Below are 13,334 nucleotides of genomic sequence, written 5' to 3' on the forward strand. Positions count from 1 at the left end.
TGAACATCTGGAAGTTCACGGTTCACGTACTGCTAAAGCCTGGCTTGGAGAATTTTGAGCATTACTTTCCTAGCATGTGAGATGAGTGCAATTGTGCGGTAGTTTGAGCATTCTTTGGCATTGCCTTTCTTTGGGACTAGAATGAAAACTGACCTTTTCCAGTCCTGTGGCCACTGCTGAGTTTTCCAAATTTGCTGGCATATTGAGTGCAGCACTTTCACAGCATCGTCCTTCAGGATTTGAAATAGCTCAACTGGAATTCAAGGCTATATCATATATTTAAAGCATATATTTTAAAAATTTTATTTCATTTTTAATTGGAGGATAATTACTGCACAATATTGCAATGGTTTCCTCCACACATCAACATGAATCAGCCATCTGTACACATATGTCCCCTCCCTCCCACCTCCCTCTCCATCCCACCCCTCTAGGTTGTCACAGAGGACCAGCTTTGGGTTCCCTGTGTCATACAGGAAATCTATTTTATATATGGTAGTGTATATGTTTCAGTGCTACTCATCCCACCTTCTCCCTCTCCTACTGTGTCCAAAAATCTGTTCTCTAATGCATGTGTATGGAATCTAAAGCATGTGCTTTTAATCAAACACTTGGAAATTTGGAAAATGAATCTAAAAATCATTCATAATCTGACCTTTCACTGATAACTGCTGTTTATGTTGGTTTATTTTTTCCAGTTTTTTTTCCAATGTATTGTGATCATCTCAACACTAGAAACTTGGTGAGGATTCAAAGAGAATGAATTGTATATCAAACGCCAAGTCTGGGGAAAATAAGGGATGGTCCTGGAAAGCGTTGACTGAGCCTTGCTGTTGTACATGAAATAGTAGGAAACCAAATGCATTAATAAAATCTACACACAGTCATTTTTCTGTAAGAATTTTTGGTTCTCGGAAACCTAGAACATTTCAGAATCCCCATGAAACCAGTAAATAATCAAGCATGACCTCTCTTCTGAGCTCCAAGATATCCCAACTTGTCATTTCACCTAACAATATGTCCACACTGAACCCTTGCTAACTGCCCCTACTCCTAACCCCAAGCAATCCCCCTAGTCTCCCATATCACTTACCGACACCTTCACCCTCCCACGTCTTAGACCAGAAATCTAGGAGTCGTCCTTTCATCCTTCCTCTTCTTCATTTCTACATCCAATCATTTTGTCATTTCTACACCCAGTTCCCTCTCAAATATGCCCACTAGCCACCATCTCCTTGGCCACAGCTCTAGTCCTAGCCAGGGTCATGTTTTGAGCCACAGAGACGCTCACTCACTGACCTCCCTGCTTCATCCTTAGCTCAACCTTCAAGCCATATACATTCTTTCTCAGATTCTTTTCCTAATATAATAGCTATTCCAAGACATTGAATATAGTTCCCTGTGCCATGCAGTAGGTCCTTGTTGTGTATCTGTTTTGTATATAGTGGTGTATATATGTTGATCCCAAACTCCTAATTTATCCTTCCCCCCCATTTCCCCTTTGGTAACCATGTGTTTGTTTTCTATGTCTGTGAGTCTGTTTCTGTTTTATAAATAAGTTCATTTATATCATTTTTTAAGATCCTACCTGTAAGTGATATCATATGATATTTGTCTTTTCTCTATCTGATTCACTTTGTATGATAATCTCTAGGTTCATCCATGTTGCTGCAAATGGCATTATTTCATCACTTTTTATGGCTGAGTAATATTCTATTATATATGTATATACCACATGTGCTTTATCCATTCATCTGTTGATGGACACTTAGGTTGCTTCCATGTCTTGGCTATTGTACATACTGATGCTATGAAGTGCATTGAGGTGCATGTATCTTTTCGAATTAGTTCTCATCTTTTCTGGATATAAGCCCCAGAGTGGGATTGCTGAATCCTGTGGTAACTCTATTTTTAGTGTCTTTAAACATTTTTTTATTGAAATATAGTTGATTTACAATATTGTGTTAATTTCTGCTGTATAGTACAATGACTCAGTTATACGTGTACTTTTTCATATTCTTTTCCATTATGGTTTATCACAGGATGTTGAATATAGTTCCCCATGATATACAGTAGGACTTTATTGTTTATCCATCCATAAATACTAGTTTGTATCTCCTGATCCAAATTCCGAATCCTTCCCTCCCCTCCCCTCTTCCCCCTTGGCAACAAGAAGTCTGTTCTCTATGTCTGTGAGTCTGTTTCTGTTTCATAGATATGTTAATTTGTGTCCTAGTTTAGATTCCACATATAAGTGATGTCATATGGTATTTCTCTTTCTCTTTCTAACTTGGTTCTCTTAGTATGATAATCTCTAGGTCCATCCATGTTGCTGCAAATGGCATTATTTCATTCTGTTTTATGACTGAGTAACATTCCTGTGTGTTTGTGTGTGTGTGTATACTACATCTTCTTTATCCACTCATCTGTTGATGTATACTAAGGTTGTTTCCTATATCTTGGCTTTTGTAAATAGTGCTGCTATGAACATTAGGGTGCATGTATCTTTTTGAATTCTCATCTTTTCTGGATACATGTCCTGAAGTGAGATTGCTGGATCATATGGTAACTCTATGTTTAGCTTTTGAAATAACTTCCATAATGTTTTCCATAGTGGCTCTACCTATTTTCTTTACCGGCAACAGTGTAAGAGGGTTTGTTCCCTCTTCTCTTCATGCTCTCCATTTATTTACAGAATTTTTGACAATGGCCATTCTGACAGGGGACTTCCCAAGTGGCACCAGTAGTAAAGAACCTGTCTGCTGATACAGGAGATGTAAGAAATGCAGGTTTGATCCCTGTGTTGGGAAGATCCCCTGGAGGAGAGCGTGACAGCTCTCTCCAGTATTCTTGCCTGGAGAATCTCATGGATAGAGGAGCCTGGTGGGCTACAGTCCATAGGGTCACAAAGAGTCAGACCTAACTGAAGCAACTTAGTATGTATTCTGACTGGGGTAAGGTGATACCTCATTGTAGTTTTGACTTTCATTTCTCTAGTAATTAGCAGTGTTGAGCATCTTTTCATGTGCCTATTGGTCATCTATATGTCTTCTTTGGAGAAATGTTTATTTATGCCTTCTGCTCATGTTGTGATGGGTTGTTTGCTTTTATGATACTGAGCTGTGTGAGCTGTCTATATATTTTGGAAATTAATCCCTTGTTGGTTGCATTGTTTGCAAATAGTTTCTCCCATTCTGCAGGCTGTTTTTTCATTTTATGGTTTCCTTTGCTGTGCAAAAGCTTTTAAGTTTAATTAGGTCCCATTTGTATATTTTTATTTTGTTTCCCATTACTCTAGATGTATCCAAAAACATATTGCTGTGATTTATGTCAGAGTGTTCTGCCTATGTTTTCCTTTGGGAACTTTATACTATTCTGTCTTACATTTAGGTCTTTAATGTATTTTGGGTTTATTTTTGTATATGATGTTATTAGAGAATGTTCTAATTTTTTCTACATCTCTAGTTCCCTCAGCACCACTTACTGAAGAAGCTATCTGTTCTCCATTGTGTATTCTTGCCTCCTTCACTGTAGGTTAATTAACCAAATGTATGGGTTCATTTCTGGGCTTTCTATCCTGTTGCAGTGATCTATGTGTCTGCTTTTGTGTCAGTACCATACTTGTCTGATTATTGTAGCTTTGTAGGATAGTCTCAAGTCAGAGAGTGTGATTCCTCTGGTTCCATTCTTCTTTCTCAATATTGTTTTGACTCTTTGGGGGTCTTTTGAGTTTCCATAAAAATTTTAAAATTATTTGTTTTAGTTCTGTGAAAATGCCATTGGTAATTTGATAGAGATGGCACTGAATCTGTAGAATGCCTTGGGTATATAATCATTTTAACAATATCAATTCTTCCAATCCAAGAACATGGTATATCTTTCTATCTGTTTGTGTCATTGTTTATTTCTTCCATCAGTGCCTAAGAGTTTCCCAAGTACACGTCTTTTGCCTCCTTCAGTTCAGTTCAGTCGCTCAGTCGTGTCCGACTCTTTGCGACCCCATTAATCGCAGCACACCAGGCCTCCCTGTCCATCACAAACTCCCGGAGTTCACTCAGACTCACGTCCATCGAGTCAGTGATGCCATCCAGCCATCTCACCCTCTGTTGTCCCCTTCTCCTCTTGCCCCCAATCCCTCCCAGCATCAGAGTCTTTCCATGAGTCAACTCTTTGCATGAGGTGACGAAAGTATTGGAGTTTCAGCTTCAGCATCATTCCCTCCAAAGAAATCCCAGGGCTGATCTCCTTCAGAATGGACTGGTTGGATCTCCTTGCAGTCCAAGGGACTCTCAAGAGTCTTCTCCAACACCACAGTTCAAAAGCATCAATTCTTCGGCACTCAGCCTTCTTCACAGTCCAACTCTTACATCCATACATGACCACAGGAAAAAACCATTGCCTTGACTAGACGAACCTATGTTGGCAAAGTAATGTCTCTGCTTTTGAATATGCTATCTAGGTTGGTCATAACTTTTTTTTTTAAGGAGTAAGCATCTTTTAATTTCATGGCTGCAGTCACCATCTGCCATGATTTTGGAGCTCCCAAAAATAAAGTCTGACACTGTTTCCACTGTTTCCCCATCTATTTCCCATGAAGTGATGGGACCGGATGCCATGATCTTCGTTTTCTGAATGGTGAGCTTTAAGCCAACTTTTTCACTCTCCACTTTCACTTTCATCAGGAGGCTTTTTAGTTCCTGTTCACTTTCTGCCATAAGGGTGGTGTCATCTGCATATCTGAGGTTATTGATATTTCTTCCGGCAATCTTGATTTCAGCTTGTGTTTCTTCCAGTCCAGTCTTTCTCATGATGTACTCTGCATATAAGTTAAATAAGCAGGGTGACAATATACAGCCTTGACGTACTCCTTTTCCTATTTGGAACCAGTCTGTTGTTCCACGTCCAGTTCTAACTGTTGCTTCCTGACCTGCATACAAATTTGCCTCCTTAGGTAGATCTATTCCTAGGTATTTTATTCTTTTTGATGCAATGGTAAATGGTATTGTTTCCTTAATTTCTGTTTCTTATACTTTGTTGTTTGTATATAGGAATGCAATAGGTTTCTGTATATTTGTATGCTGCAGCTTTACCAAATTCAGTGATGAGCTCTAGTAATTTTCTGGTGAGATATTTAGGATTATCTATTTATCATGTGTACATAGAAACCAATCTTAAACAATGACAGCTTTATATTTTCCTTTCCGTTGTAAATAAACTTTACTTCAATAAAAAAAACACAGTCCATGTCCATGACAGAAAAACAATCTGAAGTCTTCAGTATGGGCTCCAAGGCCACTCACTCACTCTCCTGGCCTCTACCCCTTCTTTGATTTTATTTTCCTCACTTTTTCATTCACTCGGTTCCAGACTTACTCGCCTTTCTTTGGTTCATTGAACTTGGCAAGTCCTCCTCTCCTCACGGTCTTTGCAGATGCTGCTTCTTAATACTAGAATCTCCTGCCCTGTGGCCCAGCTCATTCCTGATGATGTTTCGGATGTCACTGTCTATGTCTCTTGTTCAGAGACCTTCCCTGAACCTCCATTTAAAATGAAGATTCCCCTTATACCTTTTTTATAGACTCCTATAATAGCCTTTACAGCTGCCATGATAATTTATTATTATATACTTTTTACCCAACCTTTGTACCAGGCTGTAAGTCCCCTGAGGACAGGGATTGTGTCTATCTTACTCATTGCTTCATCCCCAGAAGCACACTGCCTGGTATGTAGTAGAACTCAAGTATTCACTGATCAGATAAATGAATGAATATTTTATTCCTTTGTTGCTTCTTTCTGGGATTAAAAAGGATTTTCACAAATATGGAAAGTAGAGGAAAGATGTTTCCAGCAATTTTTCTCCCAAATTTTCTTCTCCACTTTAAGATAAGTGGGCTCCACTTACTTTAAGAGAGACTTGCCACTGTGTGTTATCTCTGATTGACAAATGTCCTTTGAAAACTTCCATGTTCCCATCTACTTGTCTGCACCAGTGCTTTTTTTCAAGGCCCACCCAATCCTACTTTCCTGCTGCCTAGTAACTTATTATATTCTTTTTTTGAACTCTGTGGCACTTATGACCTAACTCAAATGGTGAATAGTGTTTATAAAGCTCACCCCAAGACAATGATGTAGAATAAAGGACCAGCTAACCCAAAGTCTCTTAGAGATAATACATAATCCCTAAGCAATACTCCTTTAAAAGATTTTATTATTGTTTAATATACTCAGCAGTATTTATTCAACATGTGGTATATACTAGGAATGCTCTACAGAGATACACCAGTGAGCCAAAACTGACAGAGTTCCTGCCTTCATGATGTTCATGGTCCAGCATTACTTGAACAATGGACAAAAAGGCAATTTTTGTTTTGCCATGGCCCGTTGACACCGCCCAAGACTTACTGTGGAACCTGTACCAGACCAGGAAGACATTACATATGATCTTTATAAGGCCATTAAATATTCTAACATGCTCTTGCAAGAATATCAGCAGTTATGCCATGTAGCTTTCCAGGCTTCCATGCTCCAAATGCTGTTAGGAATATTAACTGCCAGCAGCTGTTGCTTGTTCACCATCCCATGTCCCTTGGTCTGTCTGGTTTCAGCACAACTGTGACAGACTGTTTCATACACCACTGAAGGCACTCTAGAGTTTCTGCTCAGTGTTCTCAAATGCGCAGAAGGCCACTCAGTCACACCCAAGTGCAATCCAAAGTGTGTGTGTGTGTGTGTGTGTGTGCGCACCCGCGTGCACATGTGTGTTGGAGGATCAGAGGTTAGCACTCTGGAAGGTACCTCTCTGTTAGTGTGGGTCACCTGTCAGGGGGTAAATGTCTCAGCCTCCCAGTTCAGATGGTGCATCTCTGAGGTGTTCTTACATGTACCTCTGAGCCTCTCCAGGGGCATGGAGCCCAGTTGCCTCAGCAGTTCAGCACATGGACACACCCACTCTCTTCTCTCTTCCCTGTCTCTCCTCTCAGACTCCCTGCACTCAAGTCCTTTTCCCAGGGTTTCCTTTAGAGGACACATCCCCAAACTGGATTGCCCTCACATAGAGAAAACTCAGCAAAAATAACTAAATTTATGATAGTTAATTGCTTCATTATTATTTCTTCTGTTAGAAGTGAGGTAATATTTCTTCTGTTAGAAGTGAAAAAATCAACTCAGCCAGATTTTTTTGCACATCTTCTCGGTTCTGGGGAAACTAAGATATATAAGATAAATGTGATAATTATGATACTAAGTGAAGTGAGTCAGACCAACATATATGATATCACTTATATGCAGAATCTAAAAAAAAATGATACAGATGAACTCATTTAGAAAATAGACTCACAGAGTTAGACAATGAACTTATGGTTACCAGGAGGGAAGGGTGGGGAGGAGGGATAGATTGGGATCTTGGGGTTGACATGTACACACTGTTCTATATAGAATAAATAACCAACAAGCTACAGGGAACTCTGCTCAATATTCTGTAATAATACTAACAGGGAAAAGAACTTGAAAAAGAATAGATACATGTATAACTGAATCACTCTGCTGTACACTGGAAATTAACAAAACATTTGTTAGTCAACTATGTTCCAATATTAAGTAAAAATTAAGAAATAAGGTAAATGTAGTGCCTGCTCTCAAGGAGCATACCATCTATCAGAAGAATCATTTTACAGAACAAAAAATTTTGTTAAGGACCTTCATTATTCCCCTTCTCCAACCTACATGCACCTCTAGAGGAATATATGACCTTATATGTTGTTCAGTCACTCAGTCATGTCCAGCTCTTTGTGACCCCATGAACTGCAGCATGCCAGGCTTCCTTGTCCTTCACTATCTCCCAGAGCTTGCTCAAATTCATATCCATTCAGTCAGTGATACCATCCAACTATCTCATCTTCTGTCATCCCCTGTCTCCTCCTGCCCTCAGTCTTTCCCAGCATCAGGGTCTTTTCCAATGATTCTGCTTTTCGAATCAGGTGGCCAAAGTTTTGGAGCTTCAGGTTCAGCATAGTCCTTCAAATGAATATTCAAGGTTGATTTCCTTTAGGATTTGATCTTGCAGTTCACGGGACTCTCAGGAGACTTCTCCAACACCAAGTTCAAAAGCATCAATTCTTCAGCGCTCAGCCTTCTTTATGGTCCAGCTCTCACATCCATATATGACTACTGGAAAAACCATAGTTTTGACTATATAGGCCTTTATAGGCAAAGTGATGTCTCTGCTTTTTAATATGCTATCTAGGTTTGTCAGAGCTTTTCTTCCAAGGAGTAAGCATCTTTTAATTTCATGACAACAGTCACTGTCCACAGTTATTTTGGAGCCCAAGAAGATAAAGTCTGTCACTGTTTCCATTGTTTTCCCATCTATTTGCCATGAAGTGATGGGACTGGATGCCATGATCTTAGTTTTTTGAATGTTTAGTTTTAAGCTAGCTTTTTTGCTTATCTTTCACCTTCATCAAGAGGCTCTTTAGTTCCTCTTTGCTTTCTGCCATAAGGGTGGTATCATTTGCAAATCTGAGATTATTGATATTTCTCCTGGCAATCTTGATTCCAGCTTGAGCTTCATCCAGTATGGCATTTTCCATGATGTACTCTGCATGTAAGTTAAATAAGCAGGGTGAAAATATATAGCCCTTGACGTACTCCTTTCCCAATTTTGAACCAGTTCATTGTTCCATGTCCGGTTCTAACTGTTGCTTCTTGACCTGCATACAGGTTTCTTAGGAGGCAGGTACATATGACTCCATTACATGTACAACTGTACAGATTATATGTATAACTGTACAAATTGTACCTGATACAAAATTTGGCATGGCCCCCATTCTCCCTTTGCTGTAGCCTAGATTCTCAATGATACAAGTGACAGAAACTCAACCCAAAGTAGCTTGAGGCAAAAGGCAATGTATTGGCTGGAGTAGCTGGGAAGTAAAGAGGTGTACTGGCTTCAGGCCTGGGTGTATCTTGAATCTGATGCTCTCTTTTGATTCTTCTGGGTTGGCTTTACTATCAGGTCCCTTGGAATGAGAGAACAAAATGACTCCCTGCAGGTCTTAGCTTCTGTGTGTGTGTGCACAGTTGCTAAGTTGTGTCCAACTCCTTGTGACCTCATGGAGGATAACCTGCCAGGCTCCTCTGTCCATGGGATCTTTAAGACAAGAATACTGCAGCAGGTTGTCACGCCCTCCTCCAAGAGATCTTCCCAGCCCCAGATCGAACCCACATCTCTTACATCTCCTGCACTGGCAGATTCTTTACCACTGAGCCACCTGGGAAGCCCTAGATCTTGGCTTACCCAGTGCTTTTATCTCATAACCCAACAAAGAAGACCCATTCTCTTTCCCAAGGTCCATATTAAGAAGTCTCTTGGAGAATATCAGTTATTGCTTGGATTATGTACATAGCCCTGAAACAGTCATGGTGGCTGAAGGGGTGGGGAATCCTGGCAGGACTGGGTCACATGCCCATCACTGGCTGGGAACAGATGGTAAACCTCCCCCCAGAGAAACAGCAGCTCTATTACTAGGAGCAAAATAGCCACAGCAGGCTGGGACACTAAAGCTGAGCATAGTTCTTTAGAGATACCCAGGCTAGGATGAATATTCTCTTCTAGGAGTAGGGTAGTGGATATCCCTGAGCAAAGTGAGATTCTTGGCTGGAGAGCAGATGTTCATTTGGATTTACCAAAATCAAGAAGGAGACTGCCTCAATGACATAGTTTCTGGAGCTCTGGTTGTTGTTTCTATGGATGCCCAGCTTAGCTGGGTCCTGCACCCCATCTGACTGGTGGGCACTTCAAGGGTGAATGGGATGTCCAAGTTTTTCTTAATAAGGTCGTCAATGGCTGGAACCACTGGAGAAACTCTCCAGCTAAGGAGGGCAGAAGAGGGAGCAGTAAGACCTTCATTCTTGGGCTTGTTTTGGAGAACAGGAATGCCCTCTCCTATCTTCTATCAAGTCAGGGGCAAGAGTAGCTTTCCCAACCCTATAAAATATTGAGACATAGAGGGAAGAACTGGGAGTTCATGCCTTGTATCAGCTGCTAGAAGAGCAGCTGCCAGAAGCTTGTGCCAAGGCTGTCTGCACGTACTTTATGCATCTTCATTCTGGATGCTGCTGGTTGGGGAACTTCAGAGCTTTGACAGCCTAGCAGTGGGTTGGCTGCTGCAGGAGGCTGATTTCCCCATGGCCCATCTCATAGCAATACATGTGCATTCTCAACTCCAGATGGGCCAAGCTGACGTCTCTCTTTGATCCTTGCCATGTACATTTTTGGATTGGTGGCACCCATAACACCTGGTCCATATTCATTTTCAGACCAGAGCCTATTCTGTGGTTGGTAAGCAGTGATGTGTATTCTGTCAGTCTTGCACTGGCCTTTTTTCCTCATTCTGATTCTGTTGGTAGCTCTTCCAGCTGTATGTGATTACACATCCTCCTGGTGATCCCAGATTTCAAGGCATCACTAGTTGAATCCTGTAGTTTGAACTTCTTTTCTTTCTCCACCTTCCTCTCTCCCTTAGCTTATAATTAGCCATTTTTCTTTTTAATTTTGAAGTCCATTTATTTGAAATTCATCAGTGAGTTAGTCCTATGGGAGTTACTCTCATTACAAACTGAAGACTAATTGTCCCATGATCATTGTTGCTCTAAGATGCTCCCATCACAATTGCTTCCTAAATTAACTCTCACTTCTTATTTAACACTAAGTTAAGGACTTAACATGAGCCATGATTTATAGTAGGAAACGCAGAAGTTGGTGAACTGTGGTCACTATATATTTTTTAAATTCTTTTTTCTTTCCATTTGAATTCTGGGTTACTTTTAAAATCTAGAAGTAAAACTTGTTCAATAGAGACAGCATAGATTTTGCTTTTATTGTGAACAGTTTATCATACAAAATGAAAATTTTTCATTATTATTGCCAGTCTTATTCCAAAAAAGTTTCTGAAAAATTTAAATCACCCATCTCACCCCCTGCCAACACCATTTTTAATATTGTCTTAATGTATTTTCTTATTCAGTCAGTCTCTTTATTTGAGTAGAGTGTTGAGAAGGACAGGTTTGACTGTTGATCAGACTGGGTTGCATGATCTCTTGTATTTTGAGCTTGTGTCCAACCTCTAACTCTGACAATAAGGTGACAAGCAGTAAGATGGAGAGAGCTAATTGTGAACTAGCCTGGGGGCAGAGAGATATAAAGGTGGTGGCCACAAGAGCTGTAAGGCAGTGGCTGGAATGAAGAGGCCATGGTTAAACAAAGAGGAGCTGTTAACGCAAATGACATACCGAATGATGGGCCAAGGCTTGGTCCCCTTGCACACGTTATCTTCAGCATGCTTCCAACAAGGAGCTATAGAGGTGCTTCTACAAGTTTGACCCAAACTTGAGTTGAAATTTGAACTTTGAGTGAAGAATACACTTTCTTTCTTCTAGCAACATATGGGCATATGAATTTTAAGTGTAAATTAATAACCTAAAGCCTTTAGAATCTCGTGGACAGGGGAGCCTGGTGGGCTGCTATCCATAGGGTCGCTCAGAGTCGGACACGACTGAAGCGACTTAGCAGTAGCAGCAGCAAAGCCTTTTGAAAAAAGATTCTTTGGGGCCTTAGCCATGTGATGTAAAAAGCTTCCAGTTGGCATCCTCCAAAAGGATGGCTGGGACTAAGCTCACTTGGCTGCTGCAGGGACATACCCTCTGGTTACAGCACAGGCACCATCTCAAGACAGACTGGCCTTGAAAACAGTTAGCAGATGCCAAGGGAAAACCCAAAGCAAATGGACTAAAGAAATGCAGGAAACGTAAATGCATCTGAATTCTCAGGTACAGGTTTTAGGTTTGACAAAAGCTGCATCTTAGCCAAGCCCCCACCCCAGGTCCCTCCCTTGGGACCTCGCTGGCGCCAGGACAAGATAGGCATCATCTTGTCTTGTCATTGCAGGACCTCCTGGGGATTCTGGCCTCTTCTTTGCTGAACTCCAAAGACTTCACTTCAACATTTCAGCTCAATTGGTCCCAAATATTCCTCTGAAGGACTCTTCTCATCCACAGGCAATTGGAGCTCTGTAATGACAGGCAAATAAGGGTCTTATGTTCCCAGCTCAGATGCATACCTGTGGGTACCTCCCTGAGAATTTTGACTCAAGTTGGATTCCTTCCTTGGAGAAAATTAATTCAGAGGTAGAAATGGAAGCATGATTTTCCTGAGCTGCCAGCACACCCAGAGCCAATCCTATCCCTGAAACGGATATGACTAATATAACAAGTAATAAATAGAACTTCTCCCATCTGTCTGCTGACCACCTTCGGCACTACTGGAAAATGTGCTGCCCATTTAATTGCAAAACAAAACTTTATTTCTCTATTGTAATCACCACTCTTTGGGTATAGATTATTTGGAAAATATAGAAAAATAGAAAGAAGTGGGGGAAATTTTCACCTAGACAAATTTGACACCTAGAGAGAAATACTGTTAACATTTTGGTACATTGATTTGCAGTGTTTTTCCTCTAATAAAGTAGACATTGCATATCTTATGCAATTTTAATTTAACATTGTAGTATATATTTCCTCTTATTAATATAAATGTGTGAATATAACTATGTTATATTTATATAATATAATAATTAGCACACTAATGATTGATACTATATATAGCACTACTTATAATATATAAATCTATACTTATACATATATTTACAAATAGAAGTGTATCAATGTGTTTAATATATTTACAAATATATTTAATGAATGAATAATTCATTGGATAGACAATATTTACTTAACCAGAAAGAGTCAAAGTAAAGAAATCCATTTCCAGTTTTCCCTGTTATTACAAATGCTGTAACTAACACCTCTGTGCATAGACATTTTTACGTATTACATTTCTTTATGCTGTGTTCCCAGAAGGAGAATAACTGGGTCAAAGGTTATAAACCTTTTCAGAGCTTTTGTTGATCATTGCCAAAGTTTCCTTCCCTTTTTCAAGGGACATTGTTTTGTGACAGTCTCAAGGACTCTTATTGATTCAAGGGAAAGGATATACCCCTCAGCTGATTTAAAAAAAAAACAGAATTAAAGTTTTTTATATAATAGATGACCCTCATGCAAAAGTGCAGCCTGCTTCATTCATTCCTGAAGGCAAATTAACATCTAACCAGTCTACCAAGGACATGCTTGTATGATTTCAAGATTTCCCCAGTTATCTTCCAAATGTTAGAAACAGTGATTTTAAAAATTTCTCAGTGTACGTTAATAATACTTTTTTTTTGTTAACTGTCCTACATAATTGGAGAATAGGCCTTTTCTTAAACAATCCTTTAATATGTATA

The 13,334-nt window shown here is 39.9% G+C and overlaps 1 long non-coding RNA gene across 2 annotated transcripts in view; it reads left to right on the plus strand.

Annotated features, from left to right (window-relative positions):
- Positions 1-13,334, plus strand: part of LOC139185249 (uncharacterized) — a 102,653-nt gene that overhangs the window by 57,221 nt on the left and 32,098 nt on the right. The window lies entirely within an intron of this gene.

This window comes from Bos indicus, chromosome 10 (genome assembly GCF_029378745.1).
Source record: "Bos indicus isolate NIAB-ARS_2022 breed Sahiwal x Tharparkar chromosome 10, NIAB-ARS_B.indTharparkar_mat_pri_1.0, whole genome shotgun sequence".
NCBI classification, from domain to species: domain Eukaryota; kingdom Metazoa; phylum Chordata; class Mammalia; order Artiodactyla; family Bovidae; genus Bos; species Bos indicus.